Genomic DNA, 12,007 nt, shown 5'->3' on the forward strand with positions numbered 1-12,007 from the left:
AAGTAAGTACCTACATTCTTTATTTATATTTCTAACAGATAAGTTACATATGATTGTATATTTTAATCATTTAGCTGTTAAAAAATATCTACCTCATTAACAAAATAATACTGAATACTGTTAAACAGCTATATAACAGGTATAGTATGATTTACATTCTCACACAGTATTTATCTTTTTCTAACAGCATTGTGTGGAGGGATCCAGTAATGCCTTATCAGTAAGTACCTACATTCTCTCTTTTAATATTCTAACAGATAAGTCAGTTATGATCGTATATTTTAATTATTTAATTAGTTCCTTGTTAAAAAAATCTACTTTAAGTAACAAAATAATGCTGAATACTGTTATACAGCTAGATAGCATGAATTAGATCCTCACACATTTTGTTTTTCTCTAGCTCACCATCTGATTCCTCATATAAGGAGAGGTATGTATATCATTATAACATGTCATAATATGGAATGTAGAAAAAAAATAGGATTTTAATTAGCTACCGGTAAATCCTTTTCTCGTAGTCCGTAGAGTATGCTGGGGTCCACATTAGTACCATGGGGTATAGACGGGTCCACTAGGAGCCATTGGCACTTTAAGAGTTTGAGAGTGTGGGCTGGCTCCTCCCTCTATGCACCTCCTACCAGAGTCAGTCTAGAAACTGTGCCCGAGGAGACGGACATCTTCAAGAGAAGGATATTACACAGATAGTGGCGAGATACACACCACCTCACACACAAGGCAACCCAAGCTAACTAGCTTGAAACATCAGCAACGGCTGAACAGTATTACTTATCAAGTAACAAAACCGTACTTACCAAGAACTAAGCAGAACTGAACTAAATAACCACTGCAGGATCACGAAGCGCTGGGCGGGCGGGCGCCCAGCATCCTCTACGGACTACGAGAAAAAGATTTACCAGTAGGTAATTAAAATCCTATTTTCTCTTATGTCCTAGAGGATGCTGGAGTCCACATTAGTACCATGGGGATGTACCAAAGCTCCCAGAATGGGAGGGAGGGCGTGGAGGCTCATGCAGAACCAATTGGCTAAACTTTAGGTCCTCAGGGGCCAACGTATCGAACCTGTAGAACTTTGCAAACGTGTTCGACCCCGACCAAGCAGCTGCTTAGCAGAGTTGTAATGCAGAGACACTCCGGGCAGCCGCCCAAGAAGAACCCACCTTACGAGTAGACTGGACCTTAACAGACGTAGTACACCGCAACCCTGGTAGAATACGCAAGCTGGATAGTGACCCTGATCCAGCAAAAGATCGTCTGCTTAGAAGCAGAACACCCAATTTTCTTGGGATCATACAGGACAAACAGAGTCTGACTTTCTGTGACGAGCAGTCCTCCTCACATAGATCTTTAGAGCCCTTACAACATCCAAGGACTTTGATGCAATTGAGGAGTCAGTCGCGACTGACACCATAATAGGTTGGTTGATATGAAATGCCGACACAACCTTCGGAAGAAACTGCTGATGTGTCCGAAGCTCGACTCTATCTTCATGGAAGATCAAGCATGGGCTTTTACATGACAAAGCCCCCAACTCCGACACACGTCTAGCAGAAGCTAAGGCCAACAAAGTGAAAGCCTTCCACGTGAGAAACTTGATCTCAACCTCCTGAAGAAGTTCAAACCAGTCCAACTGGAGGAACTGCAACACCACGTTGAGATCCCAGGGCGCCGTAGGCGGCACAAAGTGAGGTTGGATGTGCAGAACTCCCTTCAAAAAAGTCTGAACCTCAGGGAGGGCAGCCAATTGTTTCTGGAAGAAAATGGATAGGGCCGAAATCTGGACCTTTATGGATCCTAACCTCAGGCCCATATCCACACCTGCTTGCAGGAAGAGGCGAAAACGTCCCAGTTGAAACTCCACCTCAGGAAACGTCTTGGACTCACACCAAGATACATATTTTTTCCAAATACGATGGTAATGTTTTGACGTTACGCCTTTCCTAGCCTGTATCAGGGTAGGAATAACCTTGTTCGGAATGCCCTTCCGAGCTAGTATCTGGCATTCAACTTCCATGCCGTCAAACGTAGCCGTGGTAAGTCTTGATAGGCGAACGGCCCCTGCTGCAGCAGGTCCTCCCGAAAAAGAAGAGGCCTCGATTCTTCTTGCAGTAGATCCAGAAGATCCGCGTACCACGCCCTTCTTGTCCAGTCCGGAGCAATGAGGATTGCCTTAACTCTTGCTCTCCTTATGACTTTGAGAACTCGTGGAATGAGTGGAAGTGGAGGAAACACGTACACCGACTGGAACACCTACGGAATCACTAGGGCGTCCACCGACACAGCTTGCGGGTTCCTCGACCTGGAACAATACCGCTGAAGCTTCTTGTTGAGGCGAGAGGCCATCATGTCGATCTGGGGTACACCCCAAAGATCTGTTACCTCCTTGAACACCTCCGGATGGAGACCCCACTCCCCTGGGTGGAGGTCGTGTCTGCTGAGGAAGTCCGCTTCCCAGTTGTCTACTCCCAGAACGAAGTTTGCTGACAGTGCCAACGCTTGTTTTTCTGCCCAGAGGATGATTCTTGTTACCTTCGACATTGCAGCTCTGCTTTTCGTTCCGCCCTGTCGGTTTATGTAAGCCACTGTCATTACATTGTCCGACTGCACTTGAATGATGGACCGCTTGGAGAAGACCATTGTAGACGGCTCTTAGTTCCAGAATGTTTATCGGCAGGCCAGCTTCCAGACTTGACCACCTTCCTTGGAAGATTTCCCCTTGAGCGACCGTGCTCCAGCCCTGGAGACTTGCATCCGTGGTTAGAAGGATCCAGTCCTGAATCCCCAACCTGCGGACCTCCAGAAGGTGATGTAATTGCAGCCACCAGGGGAGTGAAATCCTGGCATTTGGTGACAGACGTATTCTCTGGTGCGTGTGTAGATGAGATCCCGACCACTTGTCCGGGAGATCCAGTTGGAAGGACCGAGCATGAAACCTCCCGTATTGCAGCGCCTCGTTAGAGGCCACTATCTTTCCCAGAAGGCGAATGCACTGATGAACCAACACCCGGGCCGGCTTCAGGACATCCCGGACCATTGTTTGAACCACCAACGCTTTTTCCTCTGGAAGAAACACCCTCTGCACCTCCTTGTTGTGGATCATTCCCAGAAAAGACAACCTCTTGGTTGGTTCCAAATGTGATTTTGGAAAATTCAGGATCCAACCATGTTCTGAGAAGCTGTGTCGTGAGAGCTATGGAACGTAACAGCTTCTCCTTGGATGATGCCTTTATCAGCAGATCGTCCAGATATGGAATAATGTTCACCCCCTGTCTGCGAATGAGAACCATAATTTCCGCCATCACCTTGGTGAATACCCTTGGTGCTGACGAGAGGCCGAATGGCAGGGCCTGGAACTGAAAATGACAGTCCAACAGTGCGAATCAGAGATAAGCTTGATACGGCAGCCAAATCGGAATGTGGAGGTACGCATCCTTGATATCCAGGGATACCAGGAATTCCCCCTCCTACAGACCTGATATCACTGACCTTAGAGACTCCATTTTGAACTTGAACTCCCTCAGAAAGGGGTTTAGTGATTTTAAGTTTAGAATGGGCCTGACCGAACCATCTGGTTTCGGTACCACGAAAAGGTTCGAATAGTAATCCGTGTTTTGCATTTGTGGAGGGACTGGTACAATGACCTGTGCCTCTACCAGCTTCTGGATGGCTCCCTGTAGGGTAGCCCTGTCTGCTGGCAAAGCTGGCAAGCCCGAGTTGATGAACCGATGAGGGAGATCTTGAAATTCCAGCCGGTACCCCTGGGACACAATATCTAGTACCCAGGGGTCCAGGCCGGACGACACCCAGACGTGATTGAAATGTCTGAGTCTCGCTCCCACCGGCCCTACCTCCAGGCCGTGCTGTCCACCGTCATGCAGAGGACTTTGGCATACCTGAAGCAGGCTCCTGTTCCTGGAAACTTGCCGCAGCAGGTTTCTTGGATTTTGGACAGCCACCTCTAAAGAAGGTGGTGGACGGTTTGGCCTTTCTCAGTTTGGTAACCCAAAATGACTGATATGCAGGTGAAGAAAAAGGTTGGAGCTGCTTATGGAAGAAAAGAAGACTTACCCACTGTAGGCGTGGAGATCCACGCAGCCAATGCTTTCCCAAAGAGAGCCTGACCTGTGTAGGGTAGGGTCTCCACACCTCTCCTGGATTCTGCGTCGGCAGACCACTGGCGCAGCCACAGTCCTAGACGAGCTGAGACAGACATGGAAGAAATTCCTGCAGCCATTGAACCCAGGTCTTTCATGGATTCCACCATAAATCCTGCAGAATCCTGAATGTTACGTAAAAATAATTCAACATCACTTTTATCCATTGTATTCAAATCCTCAAGTAATGTGCCGGACCACTTTACTACAGCTTTGGATATCCATGCACAGGCAATAGTAGGCCGTAGTATCGCCACTGAAGCCGTGTATATGGAATTGAGCGTAGTATCAAATTTGCAATCAATCGGTTCCTTTAAGGCGGCAGATCCTGGAACCGGTAAAACCACCTTTTTCAAGAGTCTGGATACAGACGTGTCCACTATGGGTGGGTTTTCACATTTTTTTCTATCCTCCTCCAGGAAGGGGAAAGCAACCAGAACCTTTCTAGGGATCTGAAATTTCAAAAATAGCATTTAATTCTTTGGACGCAGGGAAGGTTAGCAAGGCTTTCTTATCAGTGCAGTAAGCCTCCTCAACCTGCTCAGGAGTTGTATCAGCAATATTCAACACATCTCTAATAGCCTCTATTATCAACTGCACCCCTTTAGCAAGAGATGCGGCCCCCCTGAGCACATCCCCATCACGTCTGTCGTGTCAGAGTCGGTATCCGTGTCATCTTGCATAATCTGGGCAAGCGCACATTTGTGGGAACCTACTAAGGGGGGTCCTGAGGTAACAGAACCGGACCAAACTGCCATAGAATTCTGTAAAACCTGAGTTGCAGATTCATTCTAAGCAACCCTAGTAGAAATCATAGTTTAGATAGAGGATAACCACTCAGGCTCCCTTGCTGGTATCTGCGCTACAACAGTGCAATCCTGATTACATTGGATGAGATCATCTTGAGAGGACATATCCTCAGCCGCATATGACACTGAGTCCCTGGACAAAGCTAACTGGAAACCCCAGACACTCCACACACACACACACACACACACACACACACACACACACACACACACACACACACACACACACACGTGAGGCTAAACAGAGTTTCCCCCCTGAGAATGGCAGGAGAAGCACAGAGATTGGAGCCAACACACACACAGCGCTGATTCGATAAAGGACACCCCTTACCAGTGCCCACTGTGTACTGTAATAGTTACACAGAACTAATTCACCACCTCCCCCCCTTCTACAACCCCCTGGTACTGCACAGGATAGCTGGAGTTGCTTGGAGGGACAGCTCTGTCAGCGTCTGTGTACAGGAACTGCAGGCAGGAAAATGGCGCTGAACACTGCTGGGTCCGCTCTGAGGAGAAACTCCGCTTCTTGAAGATGGCGCATCTTTCCACACAAATTCTTTATACTGACCTGAGGATTCCGAAGCTAGGTGGGGGATTCCTTCCCATGTGAGCGTCTGAGTACAGAGGATTCTGACACTAGCCTGGGGATTCAGTCTCCGGTTAGCATCTGTGACCAGTGTAGGGTATTAAGACGCTGGCTCAAGACGCCCCTCATAGCACCAACACTGTGTGCCACTGAGCCTTTCTGGAGCGCAGCCTCTCAGAGCTGCGCTCCTACCCTTGTGCCACCATATCTCGTCATCTTCTGATCTTCTGGCTCTGTAAGAGGGTGGCGGCATGCTGCCGGGATGAGCGATCCCCTGTGGCGGGGAACGTTCGATCCCCTCAGGAGCTCAGTGTCCTGTCAGCAGAGATAGTGGCTCAGACCCCGCAGGGCGGACACTACTCTCCCCTAAGTCATGTTGCAAGCAGCCTCCCTGTAAAATAATAAATTCTAAAAATAAACTTTTACTAAAGAAGCTCTGGAGAGCTCCCCTAGCTGAGACCGGCTCCTCTGGGCACATTTTCTAAACTGAGTCTGGTAGGAGGGGCATAGAGGGAGGAGCCAGCCCACACTTTCAAACGCTTAAAGTGCCAATGGCTCCTAGTGGACCCGTCTATACCCCATGGTACTAATGTGGACCCCAGCATCCTCTAGGACGAACGAGAAAGCATATCTTTGTGCAAATGGGGACGCATTTAGCATACCAACTGTCATCTGACCGAAGCCGGAATCCTGACACCACTAAGACAGGCGATATATATATTAAAGGTAAATATTGGGGTACGGGTCAGGGCCCGGGAAGGGGGTGGTTAGGCACTAGGAGGGGTTAGCTCTAGTTGCCACCCCCTGAGGGTTATCTGTAGCAGACACCCCCGGAGGGTTAGGATAGGGACAGGGGGGTAAAAATACTTACCCCCTTCGATGTCATGATCTTCAATGTTGGGATACCACCATCGTTTATGTGACTGCCGGCGAATAGTATTTATTACGTGCAAATGTGCTGATTGAACATCAGATAGTTTAAACTTTTTTTTATTATTCTTTTTCTTTGTGTAGTACACCATCTGACACTACAGTGAAAGAGAGGTATGTATATAATTATAACGTGTTGTAATATAGAATATAGAAATAACGTATGTCTTTGTAAATGTTATGCTTGAGCATCTATTATAGTTTTAACTTTTTTTATTATTATTTTGTTTCTAATAGCACTGTATGGACTGATACTGTGGTCCCTTTTAAGTAAGTACTTACATTCCCTCATAGGGGTCTATTCATTTAATCCGACAAGTTGGAAAAACTGTATTTTCCAGCTTTTTTAGTTTGAATCTGGATTCGACCTATTCAAGTCCATTGTCGTTTTTCCGACTTATCGGAAATTCCGGCTGTTCGGAAAATACGTGGATTGGCGGATTAGCCGCTGATCCATCTATTTTGTCAAATTTGCTGGCATTTTTAACAGGTTTTTGGCCTGTTTTCAACAATGCCGATTCACCTTTAAAAAAAGTCGTATCAGCATTATCGAAAACGGGCTAAACCTATCGAAAATGCCTGCAAATTGAATACTGAAGTATCGAATCCAACACTAATTGAATACTATCCTTAATATTCAACAGATAAGTCACTTATAATCATATATTTTAAGAATTTAATTAGTTCTTTGTTAAAAAAAATCTACTTTATTAAGTAACAAAATAATGCTGAATACTGTTATACAGCAATATAACAGGTATAGAGCATAACAATCGTGACAGTAATGATTCATGGTTAGATACCTGTTTAAGTGAAGATGTAGTCCGGGAGAGACTAAGCAAAATTAAGATGAATAAATCACCTGGTCCTGATGGACTTCACCCGAGGGTTCTTATGGAGCTTAGTTCACAACTAGCACTACCCCTATACTTGATTTTCAATAGTTCAATTAGATCAGGCATGGTACCGAAGGACTGGTGTTTAGCTGAGGTAGTGCCAATATTTAAAAAGGGATCCAAAAACCTTCCAGGTAACTACAGACCGGTTAGTTTGACGTCTATAGTGGGGAAAATATTGGAAGGAATTCTAAGGGACAGCATACAGGAGCATCTACAGACCGCTAGGATTATTAGCAAGAATCAGCATGGGTTTGTGAGGGACAGGTCATGTCAAACTAACTTAATTAGCTTCTACGAGGAAGTGAGCAATTATCTTGATAAGGGAAAAGCAGTGGATGTGGTCTACCTAGATTTTGAAAAAGCCTTCGATACAGTGCCTCACAGGAGACTGATCATCAAATTAAAGGAGCTTGGCCTAGGAAAAACTATTTGCACATGGATAAGTAACTGGTTGGATAGCAGGGTACAGCAAGTAGTGGTCAATGGGAAGCCCTTAACCTGGTCGCAAGTAGTCAGCGGAATACCGCAAGGGTCCGTACATGGGCCACTACTGTTCAACATATTTATCAATGACCTAGAAATAGGCCTGGAAAGCACAGTGTCAATCTTTGCAGATGATACTAAACTGTGTAAGGTAATTAACTCGAAATTGGATGTGGAGTCCTTGCAGAATGATCTATCTAAACTTGAATTCTGGGCGTCTAAATGAAAAATGAGGTTCAATACAGACAAATGCAAGGTTATGCATTTCGGGACTACAAACAAACTCGCAGCTTACATATTAAATGGGGAACGTCTAGGGGAAACAGAATTGGAAAAAGATTTGGGGGTACTCATTGATAATAGGCTTAACAACCATACACAATGTCAAAGCGCAGTAAAGAAGGCAAGTAAGGTGCTAGCGTGCATAAAACGGGGAATTGAGACAAGGGACTCGGATGTAATCCTGCTGATGTATAAAGCATTGGTACGTACGGACCTAGAATAGTGTTTAGTTTTGGGCACCACTGTATAAAAAAAAGATATAGGTGAACTCAAAAGGGTTCAAAGGTGAGCTACTAAATTGATTAAAGGCCTAGAGGGAATGGATTACGAGGAAAGTGTTACTAGGTTGAATATGTATACACTAGAAAAGAGGCGCCTAAGAGGAGATATTATTAATATCTTCAAAAAAATATGTAAAGGGACATCACAAAGAGTTATCAGAAGGATTATTTATTAAAAGAACACAGTTTAGGACATGTTGGCACTCACTGCGGCTGGAGGAGAGAAAGTTCCGAACACAACGGAGGAAAGGGTTCTTCACTGTTAGGGCAATAAGGATTTGGAATTCCCTGTCAGGGAAGGTGGTAATGGCGGACTCTGTAAATGATATCCAAGGTTATAATATATAAAATATCTACATGGTTAATCCGGGGGTAATATGAGTTATAGTAGTTAATTAGTCATAAAACATTATTCAGCGGGTATGTTGAATCATCACAACTTAATACGGGTTGAACACGATGGGCAATTTGCCTCTATTCAACCTCAATTACTATGTTACTATGTTAGTAGTATGATTTACATTCTCCCACACTTTTCTTTTCCTCTGTGTAGTACAACATCTGAGGAAGATCTCTCAAAGGAGATGTATGTATCTCTTTGTAACATGTTGTATTATGGAATATAGAAATAACATCTCTATGTTCAAATGTTGAACTTGAGCATCAGATATAGTTTAAACTTTTTAATGATTCTGTTTCTAACAGCACTGTGTGGACAGATCCAGTAATCCCTTTGAAGTAAGTACCTACATTCTCTATTTTAATATTCTAACATAAGTTATTTACAATCATTTGTTAAATATTTAATCAGTTCCTTGTTTAAAAAAAATCTATTAAGTAAATAAGGCTGGATACTGTTATACAGCTGCATACATGAATTAGATTCTCATACATTTTCTTTTCCTCTATGTTTAGTTCACCATCTGATTCCTCATATAAGGAGAGGTATGTATATCATTGTAACATGTCATATTATGGAATAGAAAAAGTGCATTTATGTGCAAATGTGATTGAGCATCAGATATAGTGTCAACTTTTTTTTATCATTATTCTTTTTCTCTGTATAGTACACCATCTGATTCCTCCGATAAGGAGAGGTATGTATATCATTAAAACATGTCACATTACGGAATATAGAAATAAAGTATCTATGTGCACATATGATTGTGCATCAGATATAGTTTTACCTTTTTTTGAATTATTTCTTCTAACAGCACTTTGTGGAGGGATCCAGTTATAATTTCTAAGTAAGTATCTATAGTCTCTTTTAATATTCTAACAGATGCAATTTATGATCGTATTTTTAATAATTTAATTAGTTCCTTGTAAAAAAAAGACTTTTTTAACCACTTGCCTGGCATGGTCGCATCAGATGCGACCATGCCTGCAAGTGCTCTATCTGACCTGATCGCACAGGATGCGACCAGTCAAATAGAGGGTGTTAGCAGCGGGAGGGATGAGAAGCTTCCCTCTGCTGCTGCTGTCAGAGGGACTGGAAGGTCCCTCTGCCTCCCTGCACTCTCCCCTACTTATTGCCGTGCTGCCGATCACTTCAGTGTCTGCAGACAATGGCAGCCGCTGAGGAGTGAAATTAACCCTCCCAAGCCACCCCCAGAGCCCCTCTGTACACCTGGATGTTCCCGATCGATGTTTCAATGTTTTTTTTGGGGGGGGGATATATATATATATATATTGTCAAAAAATGGAGAGCGCACTCTTGATTATATGGAAAGTAACAACTTTTACTTGTAGCATTTGATTACATACATTAAGGTTAAAATTTAACAGCAAGGTGTTTCCACCGCAACTTAGCCGATAACGTCTTCTGATCCACGGCTTGTCCCACCACCGGCTCTGATTCCGGAGGATGACGTCACAGCGTCTACGTCACTCAGCCACGCCCAACGCGTTTCGTACGTCAGGTACTTCGTCAGGGGGTGTGGTTAGCCAACTACTCGATCTCTCTATATACCCATTCTGGGTGTTGTTCTCAATTTATCAATTAAAAAGTAATTTCACATAAAAATATAAACAATTCATATAACTTATACATCATTGACATCTCACAATCATATATATAAAAAATAAGCTCAGATTATCCACATTTCATTTCACGATTAACAGGGAATTTAAAAATAAACCTAAAAAACACTTTTAATTAATAATCTCCTTAATAGATGTGTCAGCTGGAACACGTCTGCCACAAACATGATTCCAGGTTAACTTATACAATCCACTCAAGCATTAGTATTACTCAGTCCCCGTATTCAACCCTTTTAGACACTGTGTACTTAATAAAAGACCTCAACATAATGGATTGGGGACAATTCAGATCTCTTAGAACTATTGTGCCTATTCCTCCAGCCTTCCGCCGTGCATATGCATTCCGAGATTACCAGCCGGGACGTAGCCACTGCCGCTGGTGTACTCTGAAATACATGCATACGGAATCAGCCTTCCAAGAACGGCACAATATCACAACCTTCATTTAAACCATCTGGAACAAGTGTATTTAATGTGTAGATCCAGAAGGTTTCTCGCTTTGAAAGCAAATTGAAAATGTCACCTTTCATTTCATCAAGTTCTACTTGCTCAATAGCTTTAAAGAAAAAACCACGAAGTTGTGAGTCACAGCAGCTTGCAAAATGTCGTGGCACACTATGATTCTCAACTCCGTGGATGATGTTTCGTGTATGCTCCAAAATCCTTAATTTAAGCACTCGCTTAGTTTTACCTACATAGCGTTTCCCACACTTGCACTCCAAGAGGTAAATAACATGTGAACTGAGACAACTTAATTTTCCCTTGATTTTCCATGATTTAGCATTATTGGAATTAAAAAAAATGTTTATGATCCTTATTCACATACTGACACACCTTACATTTTGTACACGCATAAAATCCCTCCAATCTATCTACTCGTGGTATAATAACACTCTTCAGATTACTAGGAGCAAGTTTACTCTTCAAAGAACGGGATCTTCTAAAAACTACCTGTGGATATGTTGGAATTACTTTCTGTAACACCGGATCTAGATGCAAAATATCCCAATGTTTCTGTAGGATCTTTTTGATAGCACCCCCTTTAGTATTATACTTAGTCACAAAGGGAATGGAAAATCTATCAAGGTCTTGTTCTTTTTGTCTGTACACCACTAGTTCAGATCTATTTCTTTCTTTGGCCCTATTAAAAGATTCCTCAATGACTTGTTCAGGATATTTTTTATTTTTGAACCGTTGCTTGTATATATCAGCCTGTTCTTCAAACTTAGATAATTCTGAACAGTTCCGTCGGAGTCTGATAAATTGTGAATAGGGTATATTGTCTACCCATTTCTTATAGTGACAGCTATGATAATGTATGTAACTATTACGATCTGTCTTCTTAATGTGTGTGTAAGTATTTACCCTTCCACCATCCATACAATCCGTACTATCCAATACCAGATCTAAAAATTATATCTTAGTTTTTTGAAAATTGGAGGTGAATCATAAATTAAATGTATTTTCATTCAGATAAGCCATAAATTTGTCAAACATCATCTCACTGCCGGACCATACCATC

The 12,007-nt window shown here is 43.1% G+C and overlaps 2 long non-coding RNA genes across 6 annotated transcripts in view; one reads left to right on the top strand and one right to left on the bottom strand.

The window, feature by feature from the left end:
• LOC135062874 (uncharacterized) overlaps positions 1-12,007 on the bottom strand; it is a 114,819-nt gene that overhangs the window by 72,612 nt on the left and 30,200 nt on the right. Inside the window, exons 3-4 of one of the 5 annotated variants that reach the window (XR_010249225.1) lie at positions 8,651-8,758; positions 6,439-6,595 (exon numbers count right to left, since the gene is read on the bottom strand). The exons of 3 other annotated variants lie outside the window; for them this stretch is intronic. This is a non-coding gene — a long non-coding RNA (uncharacterized LOC135062874). The remainder of the gene's footprint in view (positions 1-6,438; positions 6,596-8,650; positions 8,759-12,007) is intronic. One more of the 5 variants, XR_010249231.1, reaches the window with a different exon arrangement.
• On the top strand, positions 6,580-9,388 carry LOC135062905 (uncharacterized). The gene is made up of 5 exons (XR_010249254.1): positions 6,580-6,611; positions 6,735-6,767; positions 8,996-9,028; positions 9,148-9,180; positions 9,358-9,388. It is a non-coding gene; the product is annotated as an uncharacterized LOC135062905 (long non-coding RNA).

Source organism: Pseudophryne corroboree, chromosome 1 (genome assembly GCF_028390025.1).
Source record: "Pseudophryne corroboree isolate aPseCor3 chromosome 1, aPseCor3.hap2, whole genome shotgun sequence".
NCBI classification, from domain to species: Eukaryota; Metazoa; Chordata; class Amphibia; order Anura; family Myobatrachidae; genus Pseudophryne; species Pseudophryne corroboree.